Here is a 13,699-nt window from a genome sequence, read left to right on the forward strand (position 1 = left end):
CAAATTAAATCTACCACTACTACTAATAATTATCACTAATAATAATACTAGTACATAGGTACTGATCATTGAAAGATGGCTACATTCCAGGTACAAGGTTGAGCATATTATATAATTCAATATTCACCAGGCTTTTTATTGTCATGTCTATTTCATAGAAGCTGTGAATTAATTAAATCAAGCAACTTGTCATAGGTCATCAAACAAGTAAATGACATGCCACAATCAGAAGATGAACCTTATTGACTCAAATATTTATGCTGATAATGTAGTGTTCTGTATTTCAAGGGAGGGGAGCATTTTAAAAGGAGTTATTCTTTTTTCTGAGAACATGAGATTAGCCACTGTTTTATTATGAATCTATTGGACTTTTTATTCTTTACTAAAATTTTTCTGTAATTTGAAGTTGAGATACATGTTTGATTTTAAAATACATAGAAAACTATCTGATGTAGTGTTTGTATTGTTTTGTTTTGCTTTTGAGATGATTTTTGTTTGTCATTGTTCATTTGTTTGTGCAACCCAGTAAAAGTCATTGTGATATGAATGGTGGTAGCAAAGGGATCACAGCATTTTTTATTTTAAAAAAAGTAAGCATTTGTATAGTGATTGCAGCCAGCAGAAATTAGAACCAGATCACCTGAGTTCAAATCTGTGCTCTACCATTTAGTAGCTGTGTGATGTTGGGTAAGTTGTTAAACCTGTGTCCTTATCTGTGAAATGGATAGAATAATAGCACCTATTTCATAGATCTGTTAAGAGGATTAAATGATTAATACTTGTAATTTCCTACAGATAGGCAGTTCCCAGCTGATGTGAGTTAATACTTTGTTTAGAAAGCAATGTTTTTCTTATAGCTTATTTCTTCCAGACCTGCTCACCCAGAGTTTGGATGAGAAAACAGCTAGTGGTGTCATTTTCAAGAGACTAGGTACCACTGACCCCAACAAGGTCAGCACATTACTACAAAAAGATTACTTCAAGTCAAGGTAATGAAATAAACATGGACCTAGTCAATCAAAACTGGCTGTCCTGAGGGCATGTCATTGAGATGAGCCAATGAAGGGATGAAAAGAGGCCTTACTGTGCCCTCTCTCAGAGAAATCTCTGGCAAAAGGAAAAGATCACAAAAGGATTTGTTCTCTAAGTGAAATCCAAGGGCTACTCCGGCTACCAGCTTCCAATACACACAGTCTTTATTGAAACATGCATTCCTAGATCTGCTGAGTCTCTATAGAGGTAGAAACTAGAACTCTTCACTTTAACATGATACTCAGAATATTCTACACATTTTCAAATTTAGGAAGCACTCTGAAAAGGTCATATGCTAAGAGAAAAAAGCTAGGTTAGAATTAAGCTGATATATAAAATATGTCTGTCATAGAATTACCAACCTCTAATAAAATGGTATAAGACATACACAGTTTTAAAAACCCCAAATTTTCAAAAAGGCATGTGTCTTATACATGGAGATATATGATATGTTTCACATTCATTAATTATTTTGTTTGATTTTACAACAAAACTTGAGGTTCTGAGAAGAGGTATTTTTACTCATAAATCAAGCCCCCTAAATAACAATAATATTACTACTATTATGTGATAAAAATATGGTTTATTTTAAATTATTATGGCTCACCAACGTTAGTAAATGGAGAACTCACAGGGAACATCTTGGCACAAGGAGAGAACAAGATGGATAAGCCACATTTACTCTACGCTGGAATTGAAAGACTGAACAACAGTAAAAATAAGTTTGACATCCTGAGAGTCTTCCATTTAAGAAAAAAATGTCTGTCTCTTGTAACATACAGTATAGAATTGAAGACATTACTACTGAATCAAGTGAGACAAATTGTACCATTGTACTTATTTAGCTTTAAATGAATGTATGCTTCATGGTGGTGCAAGCATAGAAAATTGATGGCTTTAGGAACTGGCTGAATCCAGAAAGAACCAGAACAGTGGAAGCTTACTGTCCACAGCATACATCTATGCATTACCTTAAGAGTATGCAGTTACATTGAAAAGTAGCTTTACTTTCAATTGTCATGCATTAATTGTGCTGTATAACTGATGTTCTGAAGACTCCTAATAGTATTTCTGTGCTAATTAGAGCTCATTTTTCCCTTTAAAAAAGACCCAGAAAGTAACGCTACCTTTTCAATGTAGGTTTTTATAACCACAAATGATTGTTTGTTTGTTTGTTTTCATGATCCTAGGATCCCTACTAAAATGTCAGTTCTATGGAGGAAAAGATTTTTGTCTGTTTTGAAGACTACCATTTCCCAGTTACCACCTATGACTATGCCAGTATTTTGTTTAATAACTGATTATGTGAATTGTACTTTGATCATAGATAGCATCATGGCCTCTGTAATATTTTTAATCTTTATCTGCCTTGTCTCTCTTCTTTCTCTGACCTAAAAGAACACCATAAACATACAAATATGTTTTCTCTCTCTTGGTATCTCCAACTTCTAGCAAAATACTTTACATATGGTAGTAATTTAATAAAAATTTTGTTGAGCGAATATTAAATGATAAGATAATATATTTATTTGAGATATAATATTATGTCAAATAATGACTACATAATTACTCAGGGATATGTTTGAAACATACTCAACAAATCTTATTTCTTTGCTTTCTTTCTTAAGTCAATAATAGTTGTAAAGGAAAAGAAAAAAATTAAAAAGAGAAGAAGGTGTTCTAGGGTAATGATAAGTTTAATTAAACTAAATTGAATTAAAATATGGCCTAACAATAACTCATAAAAACTAAGAATATATAACAATTCATTCAAAGTTTAGTGAAAAACAGAGAAGAGAGGTCTAATTGATGTTCTTAGCAGCTCAGGTTTAATAAGTAGTAAGTTTATTCAACTGAAGAAAATGAAGTAGGAGCTAGAGATTTCTCTCAGAGAGGGTTAATATAATTGTCTTGAAGTAATATGTACATAAAGTATAAAAACCTAGGAATTGATATCAAAATAAAACAACAACAATGACAAAACAACAGAGAAGATACTGGGCTAATTATTTACCAATAATGTGGTCTTGAATAGATTACTTAATATTAGTACCCTTCAATTTCCTTGCAGAAAATGGGGAAAATGTTCATTTCAATCTCTAAGCATAAAGGCCACTATGTTTCTATTTTGCTTGCTAGTTCATTTGGTTCATTAGATTCTACATATGAGTGAAATGATATGGGATTTGACTTTCTCTGATTGGCTTATTTCATTTAGCATAAGGATCTCCAGGTTCATCCATATTGTTGCAAAGGATAAGATTTCCTTCTGTTTCTGTGGCTGAGTAGTATTTCACTGTATAAATATGCCACAGCATGTTATCCACTCATCTACTGATGGATATTTGGGCTGATTCTCAATGTTGGCTAATGCTGCAGTGAACATAGGGTTGCATATATTCTTTCAAATTGATATTTTAGACTTCTATGGATAAATTACCAGAAATGTAAGTCCTGGATAATGAGCAGTTACATTTTTAATTTTTTGAGGAATCTCCATACTGTTTGCCACAGTGGCTGCACCAGTCTGCATTCCCACCAGCAGTGCAGGAGGGTTTCCTTTTCTCCACACACTCACCAACACTTGTTGTTTATTGTTTTATTGGTGATAGTAATTCTGACAGGTGTGAAATAACATCTCATTGTGGTTTTTTGCTGGATTGGGGGTGTTGAGGGATTGAGCAAAAATGAAAAAGAAAAACATGTAATATGGGAAACTAAGGGATAAAGGGTATGTGAGAAGGATCTGTACTTCTCAGCTTTCTGTAACTTAAAATTGCTGTAAAAATATAAAATCTATTAATTGAAAAAACCTATGGATATGGACAATAGTGTAGTAATTGAGGGAAAAGGGGGAGGGCATGGAGGAGGGGAGGATGGGGGGATACATGGTAATGAACAGAGACTTGATTTGGGGTGATGAACACACAATACATTTTACAGAAGATGTGTTATAGAATTGTTCACCTGAAACCTGTATAATTTTGTTAAACAGTGTCATCTCAATAAATTCAATTAAAAAAATCACTCTGTTAATGGAAGTTATTGTTATCAGAGTATGCCAACTAAACACAAAATACTATCAACTCCTTTCTAAAAGGAATGCAAAAAATATTGTAACAGTAGGCCCTGGCCAAATGGTTCAGTATTGAGTGTTTTCTTGACGTGGTGTCCTCATGTGTTTGATCCCTACTCAGAGTATATAGGAAGAGCAACCAGAGTGCACAGTTAAAGGTAATGAAGTAGAACAATGAGTGGATACTCCTCTCTCTAGTTTTCTTTCTCTCTCTCTCTCTCTCTCTCTCCCTTCTGCTCTGTCTCTCTCTCTCTCTCTCCACTTCTCTCCCCCTTTTTCTTTCTCTCAAATCAATGAAAAATTAAAAAAAATACTACAATTGTTTTACTAATAGTTTATTCTCATAAATGTTACTTCTTATTACTTCCTTCAATCTATGGCCATTTCCCAGCAACAATACCAGTCTCCTTCCATACACACTTTAATCAGCATTGACTATGAATCTGGAACCATTTTTCTTTCCATGAGATGGCATGTCAAAAGTCTGAAGAGTAAGAGAAGGAGTAATACAAAAGATCAAGAAATTAAACATCCACCCTGGCTGTGTGGCTCAGTGGTAGAGCATCAGCCCAGCATGTGGAAGTCCCAGGTCTGATTCCCAACAAGGACACACAGGAGAAGCGCACATCTGCTCTTCACCCTTGCCCCTCTCCTTTCTCTCTGTCTCTTTCTTCCCCTCCTGCAGCCAAGACTCCACTGAAGCAAAAATTGGCCCAGGTGCTGAGTATGGCTTCATGGCTTCCACCTCAGGTGCTAAAATGGCTCCAGTTGCAATGGAGAATTGCTTACTGGGTGGATCCTAGTCATGTGCATGCAGGAGTCTGTTTCTCTGCCTCTCCACTTCGCACTTCAGAAACCCCCCCCCCCCAAAAAAATCTAATCTCTGAAAATGGTCCTTCTATATTTTTGATTCTAGTGAAAAGCCAAGCATTAATAAGTTTTTCATTTGAAATGATTTTCCTTTCTTACTAATTTTAATAGGGTGACATTGATAAATCAGGGTACATAGGTTCAGAGCAAACATCTCCAGGTTACTTTGACATTTGATTATATTGCATACCCATCACCCAAAGTCCAATTGTCTTCTGTCACCTTGTATCTGGTTTTTTTTGTGCCCCTCCCCTCCCCCCTCTCTTTCCTACCTCTGGTAACCACCACCCTCTTGTCCATGTCTCTGAGTCTTGTTTTTATGTCCCATCTATGTATGGAATCATATAGTTCTTAGTTTTTTCTGATTTACTTATTTCACTCAGTATAATGTTATCAAGGTCCATCCATGTTGTTGTAAATGATCTGATGTTATCGTTTCTTATGGCTGAGTAGTATTCCATAGTATGTATGTACCAAAGCTTTTTAATCCACTCATCCACTGACAGACACTTGGGCTGTTTCCAGATCTTTGCTATTGTAAACAATGCTACCATAAACATGGGGTTGCATTTCTCCTTTTGAAACAGTGCTATGGTGTTCTATAGTTATATTCCTAAAAGTAGAATAGTTGGGTCAAAAGACAGTTTCATTTTTAATTTTTGAGGAATCTCCATACTGTTTTCCACAGAGGTTGCACCAGTCTGCATTCCCACCAGCAATATAATAGGGTTCCCTTTTCTCCACATCCTCACCAGCACTTATTCTGTGTTGTTTTGTTGATGAGCGCCATTCTGACTGGTGTGAGGTGATATCTCATTGTCGTTTTTATTTGTATTTCTCTAATGATTAGTGATGAGCATTTTTTCATATGCCTATTGGCCATCTGTACGTCCTCTTTGGAGAAGTGGCTATTCATTTCTTTTGCCCATTATTAACCCCTTATCAGATGTATTGTTGAAAATGTTCTCCCATTGTGTGGTTTGTCTTTTTATTCTCTTCTTATTGTCTCTAGCTGTGCAAAAGCTTTTTAGTTTGATATAGTCCCAGTTGTTTATCCTGTCTTTTATTTCACTTGCCTGTGGAGATAAATCGGCAAATATATTGCTGCGAGAGATGTCGGAGAGCTTACTGCCTATGTTATCTTCTAAGATGTTTATGGTTTCACGGCTTACATTTAAAGTCTTTTATCCATTTTGAGTTTATTTTTGTAAATGATGTAAGTTGGTGGACTAGTTTCATTTTATTGCAGGAAGATGTCCAATTTTTCCAACACCATTTGTTAAAGAGGCTGTCTTTACTCCATTGTATGCTCTTAGCTCCTTTGTCAAATATCAGTTGTCCATAAAGGTGTGGGTTTATTTCTGGGTTTTCTATTCTGCTCCATTGATCTATATGCCTGTTGTTATGCCAGTACCAGGCTGTTTTGAGTACAATGGCCTTGTAGTATAACTTGATATCAGGAAGTGTGATACCTCCTACTTAATTCTTCCTTTTCAAGATTGCTAAGCCTATTCATGTTCTTTTTTGGTTCCATATAAATTTTTGAAATATGTGTTCTATATGTTTGAAGTATCTCATTGAATTTTAATTGGTATTGCAATGAATTTATAAATTACTTTGGGTAATATAGACATTTTAATGATGTTTATTTTTTCTAACCAGGAGCACAGTATATGCTTCCACTTGTTTGTTTCTTCCATGATTTATTTTATCAATGTTTTATAATTTTCTGAGTACAAGTCTTTAACTTCCTTGGTTAAATTTACTCCTAGGTACTTTATTTTTTTGTTTGAAATAATGAAGGGGATTGTTTCCTTAATTTCTATTTCTGACAGTTCATTGTTGGTGTATATAAATGACTCTGATTTCTGAGTATTGATTTTATATCCTGCCACCTTGCTGAATTTATTTATCAGGTTCAGTAGTTTTTTGACTGTGACTTTATGGTTTTCCACAGACAATATCATATCATCTGCAAATAATGACAGTTTTACTTCTTCTTTTTCAATTTTGATGCCTTTTATTTCTTTTTCTTATCTGATTGCTCTGGCTAGGACTTCCAGAACTATATTGAATAAGAGTGGTGAAAGGGGACTCCCCTGCCTTGTTCCTGATCTTAAGGGATTACTTTTAATTTTTGCCCATTGAGTATGATGTTGGCCTGTCATAGATGGCCTTTATCATGTTGAGGTATGTTCTCTGTATTCCCACATTGCTGAGATCATGAATGGGTGCTGAATTTTGTCAAATGCTTTTTCTGCATCTATTGAAATTATCATGTGGTTTTTCTCCTTTCTTTTGTTTATGTGATAAATCATATTGATTGATTTGAAAATGTTATACCAGCCTATCCTCCCAAGAATAAATCTCACTTGATCATGATGTATGATTTTTTTCATATATTGCTGGATCTGGTTTGCTAATATTTTGTTGAGGATTTTAGCATCTATATTCATCAAGGATATTGGCCTATAATTTTCTTTCTTTGTGTTGTCTTTGCCTGGTTTTGGAATCAGAATTATGCTGCCTCATAAAAGACGCTTGGAAGTCTTTCTTCCTCTTGAATTTTTTGAAATAGCTTGAGAAGGATAGAAGTTAGTTCTTCTTTGAATATTTGGTAGAATTCACTTGTGAAGCCATCAGGTCCGGGATTTTTTTGTTGTTGTTGAGAGTTTTTTGATAACTGTTTTGAGCTCATTTATTATAATCGGTCTGTTTAGGTTTTCTGATTCTTTCAGATTAATTTTTCGATGATTACATGTTTCAAGGAATTTGTGCATTTCATCTAGGTTCTTCATAGTATTTTTTTACAATGTTTTGTGTTTCTGTTGTGTCAGTTGTTATTTCTCTACTATCATTTCTAATTTTATTTATTTGAGTCCTCTCTTATTTCATCTTGTTGAGTCTGGTTAAAGGTTCATCAATCTTGTTTACCTTTTTCCAAGAATCAGCTCCTGGTTTCATTGATCCTCTGTATTGTGTCTTTAGCTTCTATGTCATTTATTTCTTCCCTGAACTTTATTATTTCCTTCCTTCTACTAACTCTGGGCTTTACTTGCTGTTCTTTTTCTAGTTCTTTTAGATGCAGGGTCAAGTTGTTTATTTGAGCTTTTTCTAGCTTCTTAAGGTATGCCTGTAATGCTATAAACTTCCCTCTCAGGACTACTTTTGCTGTGTCCCATAAATTTTGAGTTGATGTATGCTCATTATCATTCATTTCTAGAATTTTTTTTTATTTCTTCTTTGATCTCATTGTTAACCCATTCATTGTTTTATAACATGCTATTTAGTTTCCAAGTGTTTGAGTATTTTACAGTTTTTCTGTTGTGGTTGATTTCTAGTTTCATGCCATTGTAATCAGAGAAAATGCTTGATATGATTTCAGTATTCTTAAATTTGTTGGGACCTTTTGTGTGCCATAACATGTGGTCTATCTTAGAAAATGTACCATGAGCAATTGAAAAGAATGTATATTATGCTGCTTTTGGGTGAAAGGTTCTGAAGATATTTATTAAATACAGTTGATCTAGTGCCGTGATGATGAACCTTTTTATAAAAAGCACCCACTTTTGCAGTGCTGGTCAACCTGGTGCATCCCCCACTCACTAGTGGGAGTTCCAGCTTTCATGGTTGGGTAGCGGAGCAACCAAACCATGAGCCCTTAGCCTTGTGGTGGCGTGCTGCAGCTTATACCCTAATACTCCATACCAGGGGTTCCCAAACTATGGCCCGCAGGCCGCATGTGGCCCCCTGAGGCCATTTATCTGCCCCCCCCCACCGCACTTCCAGAAGAAGTACCTCTTTCATTGGTGGTCAGTGAGAGGAGCACATTGACCATCTCATTAGCCAAAAGCAGGCCCATAGTTCCCATTGAAATACGGGTCAGTTTGTTGATTTAAATTTACTTGTTCTTTATTTTAAATATTATATTTGTTCCCGTTTATTTACTTTAAAATAAGGTATGTGCAGTGTGCATAGGGATTTGTTCATAGTTTTTTTTATAGTCCAGCTCTCCACCAGTCTGAGTGACAGTGAACTGGCTCCTTGTGTAAAAAGTTTGGGGACCCTTGCTCCATACTGCAGTCCCAAAAGCTTCTAAGCAACTCCTCTCTGAGTGCCATGGAAGAGTTTGTTTGGCTGGTGTCCTGCTTCCCTCTGCTGGTATTGCTATTTCCAGGGGAAATATTTGCTTCAGATTTGGGGAGTGACTCAACCCAGGGGTTAGGGTGGCTGTCCCTGAAAGTGTTTCTCCCTGTGCCTCCTAGATTACACTCCCTTCCCACTGCTCCAGTCTTCTCTCCATTCCCCCAGAGCCCTTGGTGGGTGGTTGAGAGAGAGGTTTTTTGTACGGTCCCTTTAAGAAGCATTCTGGGTCTGAGAAATCTGTCTCTTTCTCACAAACAGTATCCTGACTTGTTTTGCAGCTAAATACTGTCCATATGCCTCTTCTAGGCTCTGGGGCTGCAGGCTGGGGCTTTGTTCCGGGGGCTCAGGACCCTCCCCTTTCTGATAAACTCACTTCCCACCATGCGAATCTCTCTGGGCTGTCGTTCTCTCCAAGAAGCTGGGCAGCCTTCTCCACGTTTCTGCTTTTTCTACCATCTCAGTGTGCCTTCGTCAGTGTTCCTTGGTTGAAGAGGCCTCTTAGTTTAGTCCAAAGTTGGTTTTTCCAGATGATGGTTCTTAAAATTAAGTTGTAATCCACTTTGGTTCTGGGAGGTGGAAGTTGGTACATCTGCCTACTCCATCACCATCTTGCCGCCAGGAAGCATTAATAAGTTTTTATAGCATGGAAGAACAGAATGATTTATGATAAATATTAAAAATCAACTTTAATGTAATACAAAATAATTGAGATTCCCTAGTGAAATTATCTTCATATTATTCAAGAGCCAATTGAAATGTACTTCTACATTTCAAAAAATAGTTTGTATGCTTTCCTCTTTCATCTGAAAAGAAGGTAAAAAATGAATTTTCATTAAGTGCTTATTGAGTTTTATTTTGTGTGTTATTCTTTAAGTACTGGGAGAGAGACAAAGACATATAAGATTAAACCTCTATCCTTAATAGGTTTCTAATCTAGTTATAAATAATCCACAACTAAAGAATAAGGTGTCAAATAAAATTAATGCTTATGAGGATGACAGAAGAGTTCATTGTGTACAAGAATATGTTTAATAGATCCCAGGGAAGAAGTAATACTTGAAACACAAATCATAAAATTAACTTCTCAAATGGAACTTTAGAAATTTCTTGGACTTGTTCTACGTGAAAGTGGTTGAAGTGAGTGTTCCGTCTGTAAACAACGTGTTCAGGCTTTCCCCTTTCTCTTCCCTCAGTCCTCACCCTTTTACAGTTTTAAACTGCTTCTAACTTAAACTCCTATTTTTCTACCTTTTTACAGATAGGACAAAGCTGGATATTATAAGAAGTATAAATAGTAATTTAAGAGAAAGGAAGGAAACAGAGGAAAGGAAAAATTACTAGTCGGCAGATATTGAGATACATAAAGAGATTTAAGCAAGCCAATCCAACAGAGGTTTTAAAATGTATTTGAAGAAACACATTACTATTACCCAAGGAATTTCCTGCCTTCTATCTAACCATCACCCTGAATCATTCTCCCCATGAAAGTAGTTCAAGGAAAAGTGTGTTATAGTAGAAAGAGCAGGGGCTTTGGAATCTGACAGACCTACTATTCAAGCTGTAAACCTCCCACTTACTTGAGTAAGCCACACACACACACACACACACACACACACACACACACACACCTCTTTGTCCTTGAGGCCCAATTTCTTAATTTCTAAAGTCAGTTTTAACAGACACCCTGCCAAACATATGAGATTAGAGTGAGGTTAAATATCACAAGGACTTTGAGTCATTTGGTACAATACCTAGGATTTTCTGGAGACACCTAAAGTGGCAGGGTACTTCCCTGGAAATGTATTCCTTCCAAGGACCTTTGATACAGGATCCCAAAACACATTTCAAAAGATAAGAAGCTCAAAGGTGCCTGGCCAGGCAGTAGCGCAGTGGATAGAGCATTGGACTGGGATACGGAGGACCCAGGTTCAAGACCCCGAGGTTGCCAGTTTGAGCAGGGGCTCATCTGGTTTCAGCAAAGCTCACTAGCTTGAACCCAAGGTCGCTGGCTTGAGCAAGGGGTTACTCAGTCTGCTGAAAGCCCACGGTCACGGTACATATGAGAAAGCAATCAATCAACAACTAAAGTGTCACAACAAAAAACTAATGATTGATGCTTCTCATCTCTCTTCATTCCTGTCTGTCTGTCCCTATCTATCCCTCTCTCTAACTCTCTCTCTGTCTCTGTAAAAAAAAAAAGAGAGAGAGAAAGAGCTCAAATGTACTTCATACAAGCCCTATTCACATGGCCTCTAAGAGTTCTGGGTAAGAGCAGTAACTACAGCCTGACCAGGCAGTGGTATAGTAGGTAGAGCATAGGCCTGGGATACTGAGAACTCTGGTTAAAAACCCTGTGGTTACTGAATTGAGCACAGAATCATATACATGACCCCATGGTCACTGGATGGAGCCCAAAGGTCACTCACTAGCTTGAAGCCTAAGGTCGCTGGCCTGAGCAAGTGGTTACTGGCTTGGCTGGAGCCCCTTGGTCAAAGCACATATGAGAAAGCAATGAATGAATAACTAAGGTGCCACACGAAGAATTGATGCTTTTCATTTCTCTCCCTTCTTATCTATCTGTCTCTCTCTCTATCTCTAAAAAAAATTTTTTTTTAAAGAGCTGATGGCCTTTTCAGTTTCAGATTCCAAAATGTTTTAAATTTTATTTCTATTTTTATATCTCTTTGTTTCTATTTACTGGCTGTATTTTTAAAGACTCAGTCAATTTCATTTAAAATTAAGACTGAGATACACTGGTCATAATCTACATTTTTATATCGAAGGAAGATAGCCTTTTACTTTAGTAATATTTCATACAACCTATTCTTCTACAGATAAGCTTTTCACAGTTTTAAAGGTGCTAACAATTGCATAATCTTACTGATTTAGGGTTCACTGATTTATAGTGACAACAGAAAGTGTGACCCATATTCCTCAGAACACACTGTTTAAAAACAGAGTAGAAGATTATTTGGGGGAAAAATGTATGTTATTTAATGTCATCTTTAAAGTATCTCATGATATCACTAAAGAAAAGGAAAAGAAATTGCCAATATAATTTCATCCAGAGAAAACAACAATCCTTTATTATCCCACATTTTCTAATCACCATGCTGCCTTCTTTAGTATGAAGCATAATGAAACATATTGGCTGGTTATTTAAAGTTAAATCAACAAGACACAGGTAGAGAAAGAAGTGTGAGTGTTGGCACTCTAGTGATACTCAAATGATCTAACATTGATTTTATAATACATAAATAAAAGATAATATATGCCAGAAGACAGAGATTAATTATGCCTAAACTGAATACACAGAAAAAAAAATTTTTGGCAAAGATATCAAAGTGGCATATTTAGAAAAATTAGGTTGGCCAAATAAAACAACAACAACAAAACAGGGGACAAATTCTAAGGGTTATCCTGTTTTCTAAATGTTATCCAATGATCTAGGTGCCAAGGTAGATACAAATCTAGCAAGATTTTCAACATATTGCACAGAATGGGTGCGTATGACTAGTGTAAAAATTCAACCAGGGCTCTTTTTATGGCCCACAGATGCTCCCACTGTGCTATGTTTGCAGCTACATGATCTGGTTATTGGCTGCTTTGGAAGGGTGAGCAAAAGCTTTCTTGAACAAATTAAATTCATGTGTGGTTTATTTTTATCACCCTTATGCTATGGCAGAAAGTTGGAGCTGTTTAATTTAATAACACATGTAGGTTTAATTATGTTTTGGCTAAATAAAGAAACTGAAAAAGAAAATAAAAGGCTTAGATAAAAATGGATCAACATGAGGGCAAGTCTATTCTATGCTCTATTACAAGCCAAGATTAGAAGTAGATTTAAAAATGTTTTTATTTAATGTTGCCAGGGAGACTATTGTAGTATCCTGTCATGGACAGGGTTTTATTCTAAAAATAATATATAGGGAAAATATTCACAATAAAATAAAGCATTTCTTTTATGAGAAAGTAGGACAAGCAATGTCATTAAAATATTTTAATTAATGTGGTAACATATGAAATGTAGGTTCTAAAATAAAATAAAATATAGGTATTGAAAAGAAAACTTTAAAGAATTTGGATGAAGTACTCAGAATAGGGAAGAAAATAATGATCACAAAGAAAAGTTGTATGAATAGCAGCAAAGTATAAAGACAGGGATTAAACAAAAGAAAAGTAAGAATAATTCTGAGGATTATAAAGAAACAAAGTTCTTAGGATAATAATTAAAGGATGGCCTGACCAGGAGGTGGTACAGTGGACAGAGTGTTGGACTGGGACATGGAGGACCCAGGTTCAAAACCTCGAGGTCACCAGCTTGAGTGTGGGCTCACCAGCTTTAGAGCGGGGTCACTGGCTTGAGCATGACCCCATGGTTACTGGCTTGAGTCCAAAGGTCATTGGTTTGAAGTCCAAGGTTGCTGACTTGAGCAAAGTATCACTTGCTCTGCTGTAGCCCCCCAGTTAAGGCACATATGAGAAAGCAGTCAATGAACAACTAAGGAGCTGCAAAAAAGGATTGATGCTTCTCATCTCTCTCCCTTCCTGTCTGTCTGTCCCTATCTGTCCCTC

General features: G+C 36.1%; 1 protein-coding gene across 6 annotated transcripts in view; it reads right to left on the reverse strand.

Moving 5' to 3' along the window:
• The window catches only part of NAALADL2 (N-acetylated alpha-linked acidic dipeptidase like 2), a 1,182,199-nt gene that overhangs the window by 61,323 nt on the left and 1,107,177 nt on the right, over positions 1 to 13,699 (reverse strand). The gene's annotated exons all lie outside the window — the stretch shown is intronic.

Source organism: Saccopteryx bilineata, chromosome 8 (assembly GCF_036850765.1).
Source record: "Saccopteryx bilineata isolate mSacBil1 chromosome 8, mSacBil1_pri_phased_curated, whole genome shotgun sequence".
NCBI classification, from domain to species: domain Eukaryota; kingdom Metazoa; phylum Chordata; class Mammalia; order Chiroptera; family Emballonuridae; genus Saccopteryx; species Saccopteryx bilineata.